The sequence below is a fragment of the Macrosteles quadrilineatus genome, unplaced genomic scaffold (genome assembly GCF_028750875.1).
Source record: "Macrosteles quadrilineatus isolate MER2022 unplaced genomic scaffold, UCM_ALF_1.0 Scaffold_4__1_contigs__length_99947679, whole genome shotgun sequence".
Lineage (NCBI taxonomy): Eukaryota > Metazoa > Arthropoda > Insecta > Hemiptera > Cicadellidae > Macrosteles > Macrosteles quadrilineatus.
Window position 1 is genome coordinate 87,362,113 of NW_026542597.1, and position 20,948 is coordinate 87,383,060.

The 20,948-nt window shown below is 33.5% G+C and overlaps 1 protein-coding gene across 2 annotated transcripts in view; it reads right to left on the reverse strand.

Annotated features, from left to right (window-relative positions):
* The window catches only part of LOC128992106 (voltage-gated potassium channel subunit beta-2-like), a 61,633-nt gene that overhangs the window by 27,041 nt on the left and 13,644 nt on the right, over positions 1–20,948 (reverse strand). The window lies entirely within an intron of this gene.

Sequence of the window (20,948 nt, forward strand, 5' to 3'; positions counted from 1 at the left end):
GTAAGTGAAAAAACAATTTGTTCTTAAACCGTGTTCTCTCCCATTGCAAACCCAAAGCACGAGTAGGCTATAACTGCAATTAGCATTTTATACTTATACGCCAACCCCGTACGAAGGACGGGTACTCTGCTAGTACATTCATAAAAATGATTTTCCTTTGAAGGTATGATACCTTAGACTTAATTAAAAATAAACACTAAGGCTGCTTTTTATGAAACTATCCAGTTTCAGTAGAGCAACGGATTTCAAGAGCGATGTTTTGAAACAGATAATGAGGGGTGAAAACAAGAATTTCAAGTGTTCTGTAAACCACCCTTCAATGTTAGCTGGAACTAATAAACCCTTGCTACGTTCTATTTCGTTTCAACGTCCTATCAATAAAAACATATCAATTAAAATAATTGGTTCTTGGTTTGGTCAAATTAGTTCAATTTTTTGTAAGAATAAGTTTATTTTTGTCCCATTTAGTCACTATAAAATCCAAACAAATATTATGTATAATTGATTTCACATTATGAATGTAATATTACAATCATACAGCTGCCATAATAATTAAAATTTCATAAAATATACATCTATAAACCTAAAATACAGGGGTAAAATTGTTGACTTTTAGTTATCTTTCACTTCATAAAACAAAAGCTAGGATTCATATAATATAACAGGGGCGGTATTGTGTAGGGGTGACGGTTAGACAGTTCCATAATTGAATTTCCAAGCAATATCGAGTTGAATTATTTATCGGAAGCTTTAATAACCATTGACATACTGTTATCAACGGTTTGTTTTAAAATTTATCTGTTTCTAATTTAATTTTGAACTGTCGCTAGTTAGAAAATAGTGGTAACCATAATTTTCTTCCTTTTTCCAAGTTTCTAGCCCCGAATTGTTTTCCACATTACTTCATGCTAGATCTAGTGGGGTCATCTAGTGGGGTGGTCATTATCTTTGGTGATTGGCGGGATTTGAACCCGGGACCTCGTGGATCGAAGTCTCTCCTCTAGACCAGCTCAGGCCCCACTGAACACTAGACAACCCCTCTTGCACTAGTTTATGCTATTTTTTTTTTAAATATGTGTCCATCCAAAGTCTTACCCCTAAGTTTAACTACATAGGGTTACATGATATTCACAGTAATACTTGATACTATCTTAAGTCAACGACATACAGTTCTGTTAGGTGAAATGTATTTTCATTAAGGTGTTACTATTAGTTTAGTATTTACCGAAAAATGAATACTGGAAAACAAGATTTCAGGTGGAAAAACTACATTTTATATCCATGTAAAACAACTAAATGATACATATTGAAATATAAATTTTTTATCGATCTCACAAACGATTACGATAAACATTGTCAAGTTTTTGTCTGACTGAAATTCACGTCCGCAACGCATGATTTAAATCACAAAACCCATTTCTAAATAAATGAAACGAGTTCGCGAGGTATCCAATGGACGATACACTGTCATATGACAAAACCATTAATTTTCATTATTTTATCCTCATTTATGCGTCCATTTTATCCACTGTCAACGACAAAACGTTCCGAGTTATTTATAACGGCTCTGCAGTGGTAAATTGTGGTTTTGCAGCAACGATTTGGCAAAACGGATATATTTATTTGTATAAAGTACAATTCAGTTTTCAATTATTCTTAATATACACATTTAATGTGTTGAATACTTTTGGCAACCGTTAGATGTAAAATGGATGCTTACCAGTATTTAATATGCCTGAATACTGAGTACGAAAACATATAATTATTTGAGGAAATGAGAAATGAGGGGATGTTTAAATTTTACAAATAAAGTATTGGGTTTAAATTCCTGTTATACATCCATTAATATATTTTTGATAGGATTATATATTTTTCCGTCGGTCCAGCTATGTATTTAAGCTATGTATTACAGCTGGTCTAGTAGCAGAGCACGGAACTTCGGTGCCTGGGGTTTCGGGTTCAAATCCCTCCAATCACCAATGGATTTTATCTATGTGATAATACCGCCACCCTCTAGGACTATAACTAATGGGCAATACTTTTCCAAGCTAGAACCAGCGTCCGTGGATGAGAGGGTGGGAAAAACTAAAATAATCAAAGTGCAAATGTAGAGCCCCAATGGGATTCCTCCTTCAAGAGGTTGATGACATCTTATACCTTGCATTTTCTCGTCCTTATAGTATACAGCAAATACACAGCAAACGTATACAGCAAATCAAGGGGTGAGTAAATTCAGAATTGGAATCAATTGAACCGATAAATATTAGTAGCCCCACCCGAGACACAAACCCACAACATACTTTCAAGGTTTCCTAGTTCATCTCGATAGACCGACCAGTAATAAAATTAGGTTGTGCTTTAGTTACAATTCCCCATTCAAATAATATTTCTACTTGGTTTATGGCGGTTAATAAGTTGTCCAGTATCTAGAACCATAACAAAACAACAGTTTTTGCGCATGCCGAAGGGAGCTATCTAAGTTTTAAATTGCAGCGGTAGTTCCGGTGGAAATACGTGCTTTGAAAACTCGGTCAGTTTGAAACGATCTTTAAAAAATCGCTTGGGTCGTATGTTATATAAGTAAACATTTTTGTATAATCTTATCTAAATAGTCTAGCCAACGTCTCCACGCTCAGAGAATATATTTTACAATAATAAATAGATTGATAAAATTTCCTTGCTTAAAATTTGATAAGGCAATTTTAACAATCTTTGACCATTTCTAGATTAAATATTTTAACTTTTAAATTTGGGTGATTTTTCCAACTGTTTTTCTAACTATATCAGCTGACAATTGTATTGGTTTTAGAGCCGCTTTACATATAATTTTTAAATAGAAAGGTACTTCCCACGAATACTAGAAAAGACTCGGTATGGATCATAAACACAAAATGACGTTATTGGCCCGAAAGTTAACAAAACCAAATGTTAATGCTATTAGTATAGGGGTTTGTTTACTTTCGGGCCAAAAACGTAATTTGTTTATGTTTATGACCCATACCGGTATTTTATTGGTGTTGCTGTTATAAAACGTGTAACAATCAAACAAGTAACACACATACAGTACACATAAAACGGATATTGTTGTAATTTGACACAATTGCTTCTGTGACCTTCAAAATAGAAGACAAACACTTCTAAAACTATTCAACCTTATCGGAATTGTCACAAAGCAAGGAAGTTACCATATGAAAGGATTTTCTCTGTTGAAAAATATAGTTTTGGCTTCCTTTGAATCCAGTTAGAAGTAGGTCCTTCCAGTGGGCTTCGAGCCAAATATCGACCTTACTGCGTCTTCACCAACCTTAACCGGAGCCAAGTTCTGACAGTTGTGATGCTACATTGGACACTTTTGTGGCACGATATAAAAGTTACCCCACTGAAGTTTCTCCATAATAGAAATGTAAAATGGAACATCTTCGCTCAAAATGGTTATACAATGAACTACAAAATAGAGCTCTCTGTTTGATATAATTAAGAAGCATTATGTTGATAAGGGGGAGGTTTTGTACATATTAGGTCCCAAATAAGGGGGAGATGAGATTTATGAGTTAATGATCTTATATATTAAAAAGCTTTTGTAAAACTTATGACAGCTAGCCTGACTATACTACTGGACCGAATTACACCGCTGTTGGTACCAAATGAAAGATATTTACTTGTAGATGTGCAGAAACCCTTTATAAATTAAAATAGGCTAAAAAAAGCATGAAAAATGAATTTGGAATAAAAAAAATGATAACACGGGCCTTATGCTAACGCGTGGGACAAAATAACAAAAAATTATAAACAGAAAATCCAAACAAGTTCCAATCATATGTTTTATAGATTTTATGGATCAGCTGAAGACATTTTTAAGCCTAATTCTGCCCAGTTCTGGAAGGCGATCTATTGTTTAATCTTTGTTTATTGTTATTCAACCGAATTTAGAACTATTCCAACTAAATATAACAAATTTGTATCAACCGTTTCTTAAAAGTGTAAAATCTGCCCTAAAATAAATACCTACACATTTTACACACGTAAGCGACTGTCATGTTAAAAACTATATTTCCTAAATTAGAAGTTCTTTGTTAAATGCATGTTAAACGACTAAACTTAATTATTTGGTGATACATTCATTTTAAAATACTTAACCTAAACATTTGGAAAGCTTTAATAAAAAAATAACAAAAAAAATCTTTGTACATAGCATTCAGACCTGAATCTATTGTCAACTAGTCGACCTCCATGAATCGCTTGTGAATAGATTAGTTGACATGATATATTGCAGGGGTTGCTGCTAAGCTAGGTGCAATTAATTATAGTATGAATTACGTACTGCAATTAGAGTTTCAGTACAAAGTCTTATCAGCTAGTGAAGATAAAACACTGTTCTTTTAATTGCTTGAACATGCAATAGAACTCACTATTTTCTATGGATTCTGGAATAGTGGGGACTATAATGGGCGAAGACACGGCAATAGAAAATAACGAAGTATAGCTACTTACATATATTGTTTTTACAATAATCACCGGAAAAATATTCTGTAAATGTTAACATTTTGTTTTGAACTTTTACTACAAGTCAAGTATGAGGTTATTCTTAGTACTGTTCGTGGTTAACTTACACCATTCTTATGTGTTTTAGATGATTCTCCGTAGTAAATGCCATAATCACGAGAGTCCTCCTGTAGGTATAGTCCTCTGTTAGAAAACTCCCATAACTTTAATTAAAAAAATAAGATGATAGCAATGTAGATTATGTCGTTAGATCAGCTGTTTTTCCTATCTTCGACGTTTATAATTACATAACAATCACGTTTAATTATTGTTAAGTATTTGCTATCGTTAATGATGATAATTCTAGTGCTGATTATGTTATGTCGTTGATTTTACTGCCATCAATGATGACAATGATAACTTAAGGATGATGATAGCAATGGTGATACAGTCTTGAAAATGGTCTTATAAACTTTTACGTTCGTCGATGATAACGGTGATGTTTTATCATTGCTGATAACATTGACGATCACAACGATCGTTATGTTAATCTCTTTTTTCCCTTGTCGATGCGGTTAATGATAACATAATGATGACAATAAAGATTATTCTGAAGATGAAGTTAATGGGGCTGGCAGCTAGGTAGGGTAGTAGACGTCTAAATGTTTACTGCAAGTGCATATTACAAGGGTAGTTTGACGGAATTAAACAAGTTTATCATTTATACTCCAGATATTCACGGTTAGTATACCGTATCCAAGTTTTGTTACAGTTTGCTGGATATTGTTATTTGAATACTTAATGATCTCAAGATCCGTCTTTTTATAGTTTTTGAACCAAAAAACACCAGTACAATAGTGAAAGGGTTTTTAAGACTTATCTTTGTTTAAAATACCATACATAGCCAGATCTTTGGTTGAGTAAATATCACTAGTACTGCAGTTTATTTTAGAGAAAGATTTTAGTGAAAACAGCTCTTCCCCAATATTACAAATTGTTCTCAACTTAAGAGTTTTATTTTCTTTCTCTATGTGGACGAAAGGTTGAGGTGGACCTTTGAGTTGCCGTTTCAAGGTACTAAATACGTGGCTGACAATGAACTGGCATTTGATGTGATTTGAAACAGTTATTTTAGGACAGAAGGCCCGCGTTCTAACTACTTTAGTGACCCCTAAATTTAAGGAACCTATGCAAACTAATAATCGTTCAACCAATGCTTATGTTATGTCTGGAATGCAAGAGTCTGGAATAAAATGTTATTGCGAAACTAAATTTGACTCTAGATTCTATTTATAATAGCCTCATAGCTATACCCTTAACAATATAGGGGAGGGCCCCTGAACTTATGTATTTTGAAAGGAGTTCATGGATTCTCTTATAATGCTAAGGGTATAAAAGTATACTGTAACCTACATAGCTTTCAATGAGTTTCCCATATAGAAAAGAGCCATTACCATAGGGTAAGACCTAGACTTGGACGGATTTACTTTTTAGTTTTTTATGTCCACAAAGGCAAAAAACCATATCAGCTCAAATTCATATGTTCACTAGCATGATAGCACAAGGAATAATCACCAGATTTGAATGAAATTCGAAAAAAACACGTGTAAACCGAGAATTATTCAAACAAGTTCGCGAACCACCTTGAACAGACCCTAGGAACGTGGTTTTATGGGGTAAAAATTAGATTTTCTCATTTTCAACCCCCAAAACTGCTGTATGTTAACCTACAGCTTAAATTAGGCTCAAAATCGTCGGGTCCTAGCATGGTCACCTACTTTTAGTGATTGATCGGATTTGAACCACGTCCTATAGGTTAATACGTGTGAAAACTAAGAAACTAGGTATTAAACTATACCTTTCAATATAGTATTTACTTAACCTACAATACAAAACCGTTCACACAATAGCTTACGACTTCGCAAAACACAAATCGAAGAGGTGTCTATGAATATAAAATGCACAAAATGAGCAACTCTGCATTCAACGTAGAATCGTGGCTTATCTTGAATCAGACGCCAGGGTAATAAGGGCAGAAGTTGGCAAAAGAGAGGAAAAAATAAGTGGTTCTTCAGCGAGAATATTTGTTCTACTAAATCCAAAGTAAATGCTCTTAGTAATGCAAACTAAGATTACAAAATACCACAGTAATGCTTTAGGTTTGAAATAGATAAAGGTTCCTATAAGGACTTCTTTACTGATGTGGTATTCTATTCAGATTCAAAGTTATTTAAGAACCATATTATAACGAAAAAGTTTCCTTTACGTCCGCAAAAAGGTGTTCTAGTAAAGCTTACGTTAAAAATACCTAGGATTTTTAAGTACTAATCACTACTTACAAAAAAGGGGTTACAATTTCTCAAAATAAAAACGTAAGTTGCTCGTATTATCCCTAACGGTGTCAATTATGTGTTCAATTTAATTATTAATCATTAAGATGGGGGACGCCATCTAGGTTAACCCAAATCCAAATACAGTATGAGTGAAGGATGAGTGTAGAAGGGTGTGAGATGATCGGTGTGGCTTTGTTACTGACTAAGATCAGCTGTTTCATTAGCCAGGATCATTTATTTAAGGCCCAATGATCAGGAACAGCTGAGCCCAGTTACGAACTATCAAAAAGTTAATGACTTTTCTAGTATCGAACCGGCGACCTTTTAATTACTAGGCGAGCACTATAACCACTCACCTATAGTGTCATCTGTCATTGGGCTCAATTATTGATCCATGAGCAATGAATTGACATAAATTAAACCAGCAACTATAAAATAACGTAAAGATGTCAGTGTTGAGAAAAAATACGACTTGAATATTTTTGCAATATGCTACTGAACCTTCGCGAAAGCATGCAGGTTTCTTTAGAAAAGTCTACCTAGTTCGTGTTTGTTATCACCGGTACAACGTTAGGGGTAGAGGAGGGCGACAGAGGTCAGCAGGGAGAGGGAAGGGTAGTGTTTTGATTTAATCTTAGGTCTATTGATTGTCACTCCCTTTTGGAGACAAGATTGTTTAAACTGTTTTTTTACTGAAAAACCAATGTAAGGTGAAACCTTAGAGCAAAACATCGTTGAAAGTGTAAACTTATATTTTCCTTCTCTGTAGTACTTGTGTTTGTTAGTTATTCTGCCTTGGGTGCAATTCAGCTGGTCTAGTGGTAGAGCGCAGGAGTTCGGTCTCTAAGGTCCCGGGTTCAAATCCCACCAAATCGCCAATATATTTTATCTAAGTGATAATACCGCAAACCCTAGTTCTTGCCTGAAATAATGTGAAAAACAATACCGGGCTCGTCATAGGACGAAAATGTTATTCTGCCTTACATACAAGTTATTCAGTTACAGCAGGGTAAATTAAGCTAAGACGACATTGGTATACTGTACACATAGGCAGGTTTTTGACATATAAACTAATTCAACTATATACACTACAGATGTCATTTAACACCTCACACCATCCCAAAGTAAATAAATACAGACATTAACATAATTTACATACATTACGTCAAGCATATAAACCTGAAGGTGACCGAGTATACTTTAACACCTTCTACATTATGCATACAAAATCTGACAGGGATGGATCGTCTTTGTTTTTGGACTGAACAAGAATATTATGTGTAGAATATAAGTAGCTTTTTGAAATACGAACAACAATCAAAATATTCTAAATATTTTTCAATATTTTGTGAGTGCTTAAAGAGTTGGAGGAAAATTAATGGGTAATTGAAAGTAAAGTTTTGGTAAAACTTTAAGGTAAAATGTCCTTGTATAATCTTTAATTTAATTGATTTTGAAATAAATTAATTGTAAAATACATCTTAGGTCTTGATAGAAAACCTATATTTCAGGCCTACAAGGTAACCTCACCATTAGAAGACCTATTTTTTCTCATTAAATCTACGGTATGAAATGTTTTTCACTGAAGCTTTATTTTGTAGTTATGTTTGTATATAGTAGTATTTTAATGTATATTCAATGAAATCTAATACATTAAAATACTACTAGGCATACTACTAGGCATACTACTGATGTATCTACATTGTCGGTCACCGATGAAGGAATAAATTATCAAATAAGTAAGCAAATATAGAAGCCTTTAGCAACTTTTTGACTAGGTAAATGATAAAACTGTAGCCAAGCTTAGGAAACAAACTATCTGACACCATGAAAGGCAACTCAAATAAATGGATATGTCGGTTCTGAGTCAAGATTTAAAACAAATTGACTGACTGTCAAAGATTCATACAATGGAGAATCTGCTGATATGTTTCATGCCATGATTCTAACTGACACTTCTATTATGGATTAATCATATTATTCTTGTTGTTTGTAATTCTAATGAAACTGCAGAAACACAATGTAGGCATATACATCACTCAGGTTTCCAAAGAGTGCGTTTTTTTTATTAATTTATTTCCTACAGTTTTGCCAACTTTAAAGCATTTTAACTCAAATAAAATCATCTTCTCAATATTGTTAGTCCTCTGGTATAAAATAAATGTAAAACACAGAAAATGCACCATAAAGACAAAATCTTGTAGTTAACGTCACCATAGTCAAACGTTACCAACACAAGCATAAACACAAGTTTCAGATTTTACAAAATGACAAGAAGTCTACTTGCACATTTTATATTTACTTTACGACTCTAGCTAAAATCATATTTTATTTCCTGTAATATTTTTTATATTTCCAGTTAGTGAAATTCCTGGTAGTTAAAATTATCTCCAGACGTATCTTGCACTGATGCAATCTATTGCGTAATGAAGGTGTGAATTTGGACGCGATTTGGCAAACCGTGCTGAACAAATTGGACCGTTTACAAGGAAGTGATGTATTTGTAAATAAACTGAGAGGGTGCCGGGAGGTGTTTACACAAGTAGTAAATATAAGTTTTAAATTATAAGCAGCTGGTGAGTTATAAATGATAAACAGTTGTTAAAAACGTACATTCTGGAAATAAGTCTGAGCACGATTTGAAAAATACCGGTATGGATTACAAACATAAAAAATGACGTTTTTGGTCCCAAAATAAACATTATTTAGCATTGCTTCAATGGAATTGCCAAAACATATGTTACTGCTATCAGTACAGGATTCGGGACAACAACGTAATTTTTTATGTTAATGATCCATACCGGGTTTTATTATAGTATTTGTGAGTCTGGGTAAGTGGTTATAGTGCTAGCCTAAAAACTGAAAGGATTACTAGATTTACCCCTAGAGTATTAATTTTGCATTCCAAATCCATTTTAAAATCCATTTTGCATTCTAGATGATTAGTGGTTTGGGATTTCAATCAATAATTATAATACTAAAAAAATTGCAGTTTTATTGTGACAAGACCAAGGGTTGTATAGTTTCTAATTAAAATGAAAAAAAAAACACCAAAAATAAGCACACACACAAAATAATAACACTAGGTGATAATTAAATTACATCATAGATTTATTGTCATTTTACGGGTTAGTCTATAAGTATAAAAGAGGATGTTTGTATATATATATTATTTGGCAGTGATAAACTCAGACACCGCTGAACCGATTGCCACGACATTTTGTACATACGTGTAGAATTTCATGGAATAGGTTTATACACCATCAATTTCGTGATCCGTCCAATCGGCTCCACCCCAGTGGCTCTGGAGTTTCCCATGTTAACCTTATGAGAAATGGAATTAATGAATCTTAACAGCTGTTTTAATTAAACAAGTTGGTTCTGTTCTATGATGTTCAATAGCATTAAAGTTACAAGGATTACCAACAGGGTGCAGCACTATTATTTCTTTTACATTTATGACAACAGCTAATTTGCAACCAAAAGGTGAGTGAGCCTAGCAAACGAACTTCAACCTGGAGGCGAGTTAGCGTAGTGAACGAGCTAACCTGAAGGCAAGTGAGCGTAGCGAACGAGCTAACCTGAAGGCAAGTGAGCGCAGCGAACGAGCTCCAACCTAAAGATGAGTGAGCGTAGCGAACGAGCTCCAACCTAAAGGTGAGTGAGCGTAGCGAATGAACTTCAACCAGGACGTAATTGAGCCATGCGAACGAGATCATCTTGAAAATTAAGAAGTTAAACGGGGCAAAGCCCATGAGTTACAGCTAGTAATATAATAAAGATAAAACACAGCAAGTGTTCTTACACTATTCGATATATTTACATTCATACTTAATTTTTTCAAGACGTTAAATTGGTAGTTTTAATTAATTTACAATTATGTACAAAATGCTACCATTGAAGCCACCAATTCAATATTTATAAATCTAAACTATTTATAAATAAATAATGAGGTTAACGTTTAAACAAAATTATTATTTTACCTAACAGTACGGTACAACCTCCTTATACTCTGTATCAAATAAAATCACGGTTTACACTCTTCAATCAAAACAAAATGTGACATTTAATTCATCATAGTTTCTAAAATAAATCCTTTGTTTGTTTTAAGTACTACAAAAACACAAACAATATAACTAAAACAAAACGATACGAACAAAAAACAATATTATTTCTGTTCAAACATTATATATCCAAGATAAATAGGAAACTCATACATACAGCTCTCAGATAGTGGAATTTCATAAGAAGTTTTCTCATTTCGTAGTTCCATATTTGAAACACTTTTCATAAATCCATGTGATTTGAGGAGAATTGTTTATCTTATTGAACGCCACTCCGCGTTCAGTTTTACAGTTTTAATAAAGTTGCCCTAATAAAATAACTTTTATGTGTATTTCAAATTTCCATTTGAATTGTGAGGGTAAAATAAGGTTAATGTTTGCTCGGTGCCTTGTCTGCTTTGATTACTTTTGTTCTATTAGAACGAGGAAAAACTAATTTTTTTTATCATTTATTAAATACACAATGAGTATTTTTGAAGGATTTAAAGTCAAGTAATTTATAAATATTATTTTATTGATAATATGTTTTAGAGTGAAATAAAATTATTTGGTATATTATGAATTGAACAGACGTGGAAATATCATGAGTTTAATTATTTAATTATTAATTATTAAAAAATCTAATAATACTCAACTAACTAAGTGGTTTTAAGTCCAATTGTTCCCACCATCTTCCCATTTACTCATGATACTAGTAAATTAAATTTGATTAATAATTTTAAATATCAAACTCCTTGTTAATTAATCCTTAACCAAATATGATTAAACACCAACTATTTTTCTACCAGAGAAAATAAAAGAAAAAAATATTTTTAATAATTATTTAGGTTTTCAATGTATACAAACTTTCAATCAAACATATTTTAATCGAACTATTAAATTAAATACTGTCCCTCCTAAATGTATTACTATTTTTAAAGGAAAGTTCGTATAAACTTAATATATATATTTATATATTATTTATCTATTATATATTATTTATATATTTTGCCTTTTATAAGCCATTGAAACTATTTAAATCGTACAAGATAGCACCCAACGTAGGGTTAAAAAACAACGAAATATTTTGTCATCCACCTACTTATAAAATTAAACATGTTGGCTTGCTACAAAACCGACGTATACATTGAAGATAAATCAGTAAAACCATTACCAAGATAAATTTTATCCATTACCATTTATTATTTTTACTTCTCACGCTAGCATTCAAAAGAAGCCAATCAAAAGTAAAGATTGAAAGATCCAAAGTATTAAGCCATTAAGTTTGTACAATAGGTTACGTCAAAGTACAATTAAAATGCACTGAAACTAAATATAAAAAGGAAAACAAACCAAATAAAACTGCAAGTCCAGACAAAAAAACATGCAAAGGTAAATAAAAATTGTGTAAAATAGTGTACAATAGTTTTGAACTCGTGCTTGTACATGCACGGAATTAAAACACAGGACAGGATTTGATGCATGTTTACTGTCTTTTGTTTACCCAGTTTCATTTGTACCCTTCCATTAAAATTGCTGTTTGAAAAGTTTCATGAAACGTAACAGTTTCGAGGATTGTTTTGCTTTTCTGCTAGCAAAACAATTGTCTGTCTCGGTCCTTTTAAAATACTTCGATTTTTTTATCATAGGAGTTTTGCATAATATGTCATATCTCATTTAGTTAGCGTCTGTCCATTTGTATGTGTTTGGAAAAAAACAAAAAACAAATGGAAACAGAATAATTGAGAAATAAATGTCTTTCTTCCTACCCACAGTATTGTCTACATTTTTAACATTGTTCAACTGGAGAAAGCTGTAGGTATAGCAAGAAAGTCATTAACTTCCATAGTATCAATTCCCCTTAGATTTTATGTATCTAGAGATCATTTGATAAACATAACGGTTTTTGTAAAATTTTGCATAAAATATTTACAATAGCTGCCATTTTGAAAAAGGTTAAAGAGTCTTTATTCTCATTCGACACAAAGATAGCAACCAAGATGACCATTTTTTATTACTCTCAATGCTGCCGCTCAAACCGTTAAGGAGTTATGAATTGTTATGAATTAGATGCTAAACGAAATAAGATAGGAAATGTGCTTATAACAACCTTTTTTCTTATTTTGACCCAAGGAATACTACCTAGAATATCCCCACCTTTTTAACACCCTGTTATTTTCTTGATACCTACTACACATCCCTAAGGTCATATGGACAAGTACATTCAAGGTTAAAGAAGACCTCCGCTCAAGAAATCTACTTTTCAGAAATTTACTTCTAACTCAAAATAGTGTTGTTTCTAAATTCTTATAACCTCTTTAACAGTTAAACAATTCCCTGAGATGAAGTTTGACATTTTATCCTTGTTCTAGTATGAGGATAATATTGTCTCCACCGGTGCAGGGAGGAAGGGAGGGCGAGGGAGGAATTCCGGGAAAACACCGCACATTTATGACCCCGTGTCCTAGAAACGCTACAAGATAAAGGGAAACTTTGCAGTGTGCTTTGAAATATGTTGCAAGAAAAATAACTTGTTTTTGAACCAAAACATTTCAAACATTATTTTAAAAGATGTTTTCTGTTTTCTAAAATTTCGAATATCTTCAATAAAAAGATATTTCCAGCAAGGAGAACGGATATAGAAACTTCCCTAGTCTTGGGTAGTTGATGGCTCTTTTTAAAACATAACATGGGCTCCCTTCAAAGTGTGCTGCTTTTAAAATAATATTTTAGCTTTTAGTTTTGGATTCTACGATTTGACGTGGTATGGCTTGCTTAGTTTATAGTTGATAGTTTAATAAAACATACAGAAAATAAAATTGTTTTTGCACACTATGACGGCGTTCTATTAAATTACTTTTTTTCAGCTTAGTATGGGAATGTGATAACTTTTTGATAATGTATAATATATATTAAGTTACTAGGTAATTACTATAAATGAGTATTGAGACGGCATTGTGAGAGGAAAATAAACCTCGAAATCTGTTTCATTCAACAATTTTGTTAAAATATGTTCTGTTTTAATGAAAAATTGAATGGTTTACATAGATGAGATGTCTTCCCTATTTTTTAAAAGTCAATGCTACAACTTTAACATTGAATCGTATTATGTACTTAAAAATAGTTGAATAATGGAAAAAAAAGCACTTGAAGCATCACATAAATACATACATGCTATACTCAAAAATTGTGTTCAATAGCTACTTGTCTATTAAGAGCGCAAAGTACGCGATTGCCATAGACAACTGTAAATGGGCAAACGTGAGTGAGAACTAGAGCGGAAATGAACTATTTTGCGTACTCAAGTGTGGCAATGCGCAAATTTCCATAAAGGATAAACCATATTACCTTTCATTCATACTCTATCCTTTGCAGGAATCGTTAATAGCAGTGTGTACAAAGCAAAGGGCAAGTTTTCAACTATATCCGCGAAACAAATAACCAGTTAAAATGAATTTACGACAAAGCCAGAGTTAACCAATGCGGTGCGAGGAGTTCGATTGTTGATAAACCGACTATTATTATTGGACGTCAGCCATTCGCTTCCATTGGAATATCCCTCGTAATTATAACCAGGCCAGCAGCTGAGCCTTTCATTTGGGCAATCTATAACGAGAGATGGCTGAAAATGCGGTTAACTATTCAAGTTTGGTAAGTTTTTTATGAATGTTTGTTGAAAACGTGAAACGAAGAAGAGAGTGTCTATATAATGAAATATGCCTTCGAACACGATTTGATGTATTTACACTTATGATGTAATGATTTACCAAAGTATTAAATAGTACTTTAAGCTTTAAAATGTAACCTCAGACGTATAAATTGGTTAAGTAGAACGGATGAACAGGATTTTCCTACAGTTACCTGACATAGAGGGATTTCTTCCACTGTTTATAGCACGCACAGTAGCTAATTGCTGCATTTACTTACTTTTGCCGCACCCATTTTTTTCTACACTCATTTTTTGCCGCACTCCAGTATTTCAGCCAAACAACACGAAACAGCGTGCTTTTATTATGCACGTAATCCGTGTACGCTTGAAAATAAGTTGGCAACACAAGATATTACAAATACGATCATCTGGTGCAGCGTTTCCCATTTTGTTCAATGATTTAACCTAACCTAAGTTACACAAATAACTATTGTCTAACTATAAATTAACATTTGGTTATTTGATCTTTATAGAAACCAATTTCAAACTTAACCAAAATCAACATTGTTGTATAAATTGAGGAATTATATTTGGATAAAAAGCGATGTTGAAATTAGTCCCAATGAACAACCTTTTTGTTGTTTTTGTTGAGTTAGGTGTGTTCGGATTCAGCGGTAAAGGTCTTTTTGCCTTCGGATGTGTACGAATATTTTTTTATTCTGTACTATGAAACACTTAAGGGGGGTTAATTGGTGCTTTGGTTTAGTATAATAACGTATTTGGTGATAAAATACAAACCCCTCATTCGGAGCTGTGTGAAAATCCTACTACACTGAAATTGTCAACGTCGTAGAGCTCAATAAGTTACATTGTGGATTGTGGACGATTGTACGTAGACCGTAAGTATTTTTGTGAATCTTGCTGCTTTACTGATTTCTCTCATAACAAATAACAGCTTTTTAACGCTACACTATTAGTTACAATTTAGGTTATATCCCCTAACACAATAATTTTATTTTCTAAGAATTATCGCAGTAACTTACAATCTGTACACCAGTCTTCTCAGCTTACCTGCAACAATAAAAACAGTTAGAATATCTTCTAAAGCAATATTCTATTCAATAATTGTTTTAATTTCCACTTGCATTTCATCAGTGATGTTTTAATAAGATGAAACAGACCAACAAAACCCATCACTGGCGTGAGCTTCTATTGTGTGAAGTCTATTGTGTCGAGATGAATTGGACTGGGTAGCATTAGGGTCTAGAATCACTTCTTTCATTTTACGAAATTAAACCCCTAACTAACTACTAAAATCCTTATACAAGTTTTAACATTTTGCGTTCAAACCCCCAACCTCAATTTTAATACATTTTTGTATTTTTTTAGTGTATATTTTTTGTGTGTGCCTTTGGTGACTCTTCGATTTCAGGTATAAAGAGAAAAACAATTCGGGTTTTGACTTTAAAAATCGTTTAAGCTCAAATCCATCTGTTAACGAAGAATAATGGAAATATGAGCAATTTATAGTGTTTAGATTGATATTACTACACGTTTAGCACGTTAATAAAATTAATCAGAAAAAGAAGAAAATGAAAATTTGTTTTGGATTATGTGAATAAATAAAGGCAGTACCTTTTAAGTCAATTACCTTAAAAATGCAGAAAACTGATTTTAAACTCTCGTACAAGAAAAGATGAATAGTTCATAGTACATATAGAGGAAATTTGAAAATTTTTAATCGTTTACCATCTTCACACAGTTAATCCAACTTAAATCCCTGGCATTTAAATGCAATAATAAATCCATCTTTATTGAATCCATTTTTGAAATATAAAATTATGGAACTCTTTAATTGTAACGATTTAATCCAACTCCACATTTTTGTGTACAATTAATAAACTGTTCACGTTACTTTTGTCATACTCAGAACTAATCCTAGTCTAATTTCGTGGTGTCCAGTATGCTCCAACCTAATCCATTAATACTAATAAAATAAGTATCAATAATATTAATGAGATAGTAAGAGCAAACTTCCCATTTTAACTGTATATTTCTTTAAATAATTATGCACTCAATATCTACACTATACCAATACACACACATTATCAAACTTGTTACTAACTATTATCCCGACCATATTAGTGTGCGCCCAGCCTAAGCGCATTTTATGATGCTCCGAGGTTTTTGCCTATATCACATGACCTTGGCCTTCTTAGTGTACAAAAACGTTCTTATGAATATTAAAAACAGTATGGAACCCATTAAAGAAGTTTGAGGCACTCCAAATAGATAGTTATTTATGTCAAATACTGTCAACGAAATATCCACGTGGATATTCAAAGATGCAAGATTTGTTTCAAATAAAAGAAAATAGGCAACGCAAATTAGGCAATGATATTTTTTTGCTCTCCCCACATATTGTAACTTGTAGCCTAATAAACCCTTTGGCTGGGCATTTATTGACAGGAATTTGGGGTTTTCTTTTGGAGAAAAATATATTGTCAATACGCATAACAGTCAACCGATTTTAGAATCCCGCCATAGCAAACATTTTCATTAGCTACCTTTATAAAGCTTTGGTAATGCTAAATTGACGTTATCTAAGACGTCATTCCATGTCGTACGTGCGTAAAATAGTGTAGAAATTACAGAAACCCGTTGTTGATAACTCTTTTGCATACGGTAATATTCTTATCTTATGTAACGGCTCTCTTAATGGTATATTTTTTAGCAAAGCGAATAGTTTTAAGTCCTAACTCAAGTATATGCAGAGATGTACAGCTTACCGTAAAAAAAACTTGTCAAATTGCTGTTTTTCGAAAACCGAACAGGAAAACAAGACAATTTTCGAGCAGTGGCGCAAATGACATCAATCGCAGATGACACAAATTACACCAGCTACGCCACAACCTCATTAATTTTATACATGACATGTAAATGATGGTGTAATCATCGAAGTTACTCTTCTGATATTTAGTTTCTCTACTGAATTTTGCGAAAACAGTTTGAACGCGGTAACAGTTAAAGGAATAACGTTGATCATCAGCACGATCGTTGCCAGTGTTTCACTTACAAACTTTGTTAGCTGCAAGTAAGTGTTAGGTTGTTTTAGGATAAATGTTTTATTAATTACAGAATCAAATAGCATCGCCATGCTCGGTGTCTTGTTGGCGTTTGTGGTTCCAACGGTCACCGCTGTATGGACTGAAACGCAAGGGGAAGCACTAAAAGAATTCCTGGACGTGAAATACGAGTACGTCATTCAAGATGCAAAGCAATTTGAGTTTTACGAATTGGTCATGAAATCGATTGGCGTGTATGGAAAAGATTGGGTGCAGAAATATATTACAAATACGATCGTATTATGGCTGACCGATAAAAATGGAGAACTTTGTCTTAACACTTACTACCGGTACACAATTATCCCAGTAATATTTGGCGGAGTTACTAAACCTGACGAATTTAATCTGGCCGACCTAGTAAACAGAGGATGTGATAATTCACATGTTGAATCTATTCATGTGAAAGTGGAACAACAAACGCTCATCCTACGTCGTATGAAGGTTGTAGGAGGTAGATTCCCAAGGAACTTCGAGGCAAAATTCGATTTTCAAGAGGAAAAGTTGACTCTAGCTTTGAGTCATTACAAGGAAAACACAGATCTGCAATTTACAAGGGTCACCACAGAGGGGGACTGAGGTTAGTCTTGTATTCAGGTTTGCTTTCATCAATAAATAAATTGTTCCTCAAGAAAAAATCTGCCTTAATAATTTTTACTAACCAACCAGTTTAACTAAAATTATTAACTTCAGAAGCTCCGGCATTAAGAAAAACTAGATTTTCCAGTACGTGGGTTAACGTAAATTTATCAAGTAATTTAAGTTTTAATTAATTTTATGATTTACTAATAGAAGAAAAAAAACTTACTGATACTCCTGATACTACTAACATTTTGAGCGAACGAAGCTCTTTGAGACCGGACCTTATGTCAACTATGTAATGAATTAACTCAATAACGGCTGAACATATTTATCTAAGGGTTATTTTGACAAACAGTGTTCATGTGACTAAACAAACAAATATAAATTTGATAATGTCTGTACAATTTAAAACCAACATAATGTTTTTAGCATAAGCCTTATGAGTTGCCATGATGGTTACGAGATAGATAAAAACGTGGATGTAAAGAAAGAATCATTTCGTTAGCAAACGAATATACGATCTAAATACAGCGCAAAGGAAAAACCACTCATGTGAAAACGTTTGATCAAATAATACAGAGAAAGTATTACAGGACATTTGGAAACTACCACAGTATTTAAGAGGTACACTATCCAATGATTTACATAGTTGACATTATTTTAATGAATTACCTGCAATTCTAAAATGCTACGATAAGGTAGTAAAACAGGTCCACGATGACTTATTATATAGGCCCCGACGACTCTGTAGGAATTTCTTTTTACCTAAGGTAACTAAGATTAGGTTAGGTTAGTGTGTAAAGTGTGATGGAAATCAGTCTTAAAATCATATATCATGTGTGTATCTGTTCTTTAGGTGGAAATCAGACTCTTTCCAGAACATGCGTCCGCAGTTGTCCGGCAGTGAAATATTTATAACCTGTCAAACCCTTGTCAAGTAGCATTAATCCCTAGTGTCCGCAATTGTCCGCTTTTAAGACGTGTACCCAATTTTCCGTGTCCGCAACTGTCCGGACAACGGATGATATAGCTCCAACTGAGCGTCTGCAGGATTTCCTGAGCGCTTCTAGAACTCTGAGCCTTCGAATGAATTAAATAAATTGATCAGTCAAAGCCGTGACAACTTCGTATCGACCCCTTGATTTTTCTCAGCTCCTTCTGAGCACTCCGGGGAAGAAATTTTAGTGTGGCTGGTTCTAGGGGTAGGCCTAGCCTGACTTTGGTGAATATTAGTTTATTCCCCTCTAGAATTTTGCGTCACACAATAATCGTACAAAAACACTTTGATATATGTACTAAATATTTGATTTTTAAAAGGTCTTGAGAGAAATTGGGACATTTTGTGTTTTGAGGATCAAAAATAAGAAAAATCTATTTTTACCCCATAAACCTCCCGGTCGGTATGATACGTAAGTACATCAAACTTTTTAAATGCACAAATATGAAAAAAATAAAGATTTTTTTACTGTGCTCAAGTATTTCTGAACGTTCAAAGACTGTTTACTCGAGGTGGCGAACCCAGCTAACGCCTTTGTAAAAACAACCTTGGTTTGTATCTGTTGTCAAAGGGTTTCTCGCTAATGGGCAGTGAGGGGGGTTAAAGGGGTTAAAAGAGGGGGGAGGGGGGGTAGAAGCAGTGTTTTGATTTGATCTCAACAGCCTTATTGATTAGCACTGCCACCTGGCAAGCCCTTTGAAGCCTTTCTCATCCAAGAGAATAAAAACTGATTTAATATTTCTTGGAACATAATTTTGTTATACTACCTTTTACTACTGGCATTAGGTACTAGTTCCGCAAGTATGTATTTTATCCTAAAGTAAAATTTGAAACTGGTTTTTGAGTCTTACGAAAGATTTTGCTTAAACGCACTGTATTTTCCTTACTGATTCTCTCTTGTTATAGGATGGAATATTTTGAGTGTAATTTAATAATTGAATCAACAAGTTGTTAGTGTGAAACTAACATCTTTCTAGACAGAAGATGTTTCTGCTTAAAATTCCTATAGTCTGTGTGATGGAACCTGTCGTCTGACACTTCGTCTACCTGGGGATTGGCCAATGGTTTAAGGCCATGTCCATTCATAGGTAGACAAAGGGTAAGGAGACAGGTTACATCATACATACTATAATCCATTTAGTCCAAGAATCCTATTCCAAAACCTTAATGTTTGTTTCTGTTTGTTTTACATCCAATCGTCTTTAATTGAGCTAATCTCAACCAAGTGTTTCTCTCTTATTTTAGAGGAAAAAACGAACGTATCAGTTTTATTATAACTGTAATACAAACTAACTCAGTACAGCAGTTAAATGGATCGAATGTTACTGTAAAACAATATAAAGGTTCATATATGATGTTGTAACCTTAAAAACAATTTTTACAAAAAATATGTTCACATAAAATTGGCTTGTATTTAAACAGCCTTGATGAACGTCAGTATATTTCCAACATCAGCTTTAGTAGTGTTGGTTTATAAACTGGAAATGAATTTAACACTAATACCGAAACCCCACCTAGGCTGACGTTAACCGAAACCCCCGGTCTGTGAGACCCCATTTGAAAAATAATCGACCCCGCTTAGAAACACACAAACCGAAACGCTCGGTCTGTGAGACCCCGCTTTAAAATACACTAATGCTGGGCTTCTGAGACGGACATGCTATGAACAGACGACCTGTCAAGGTCATGGCACCCATGCAAAATGAACAAACGATATATCAATAGGTAGGGGAGGAAAAG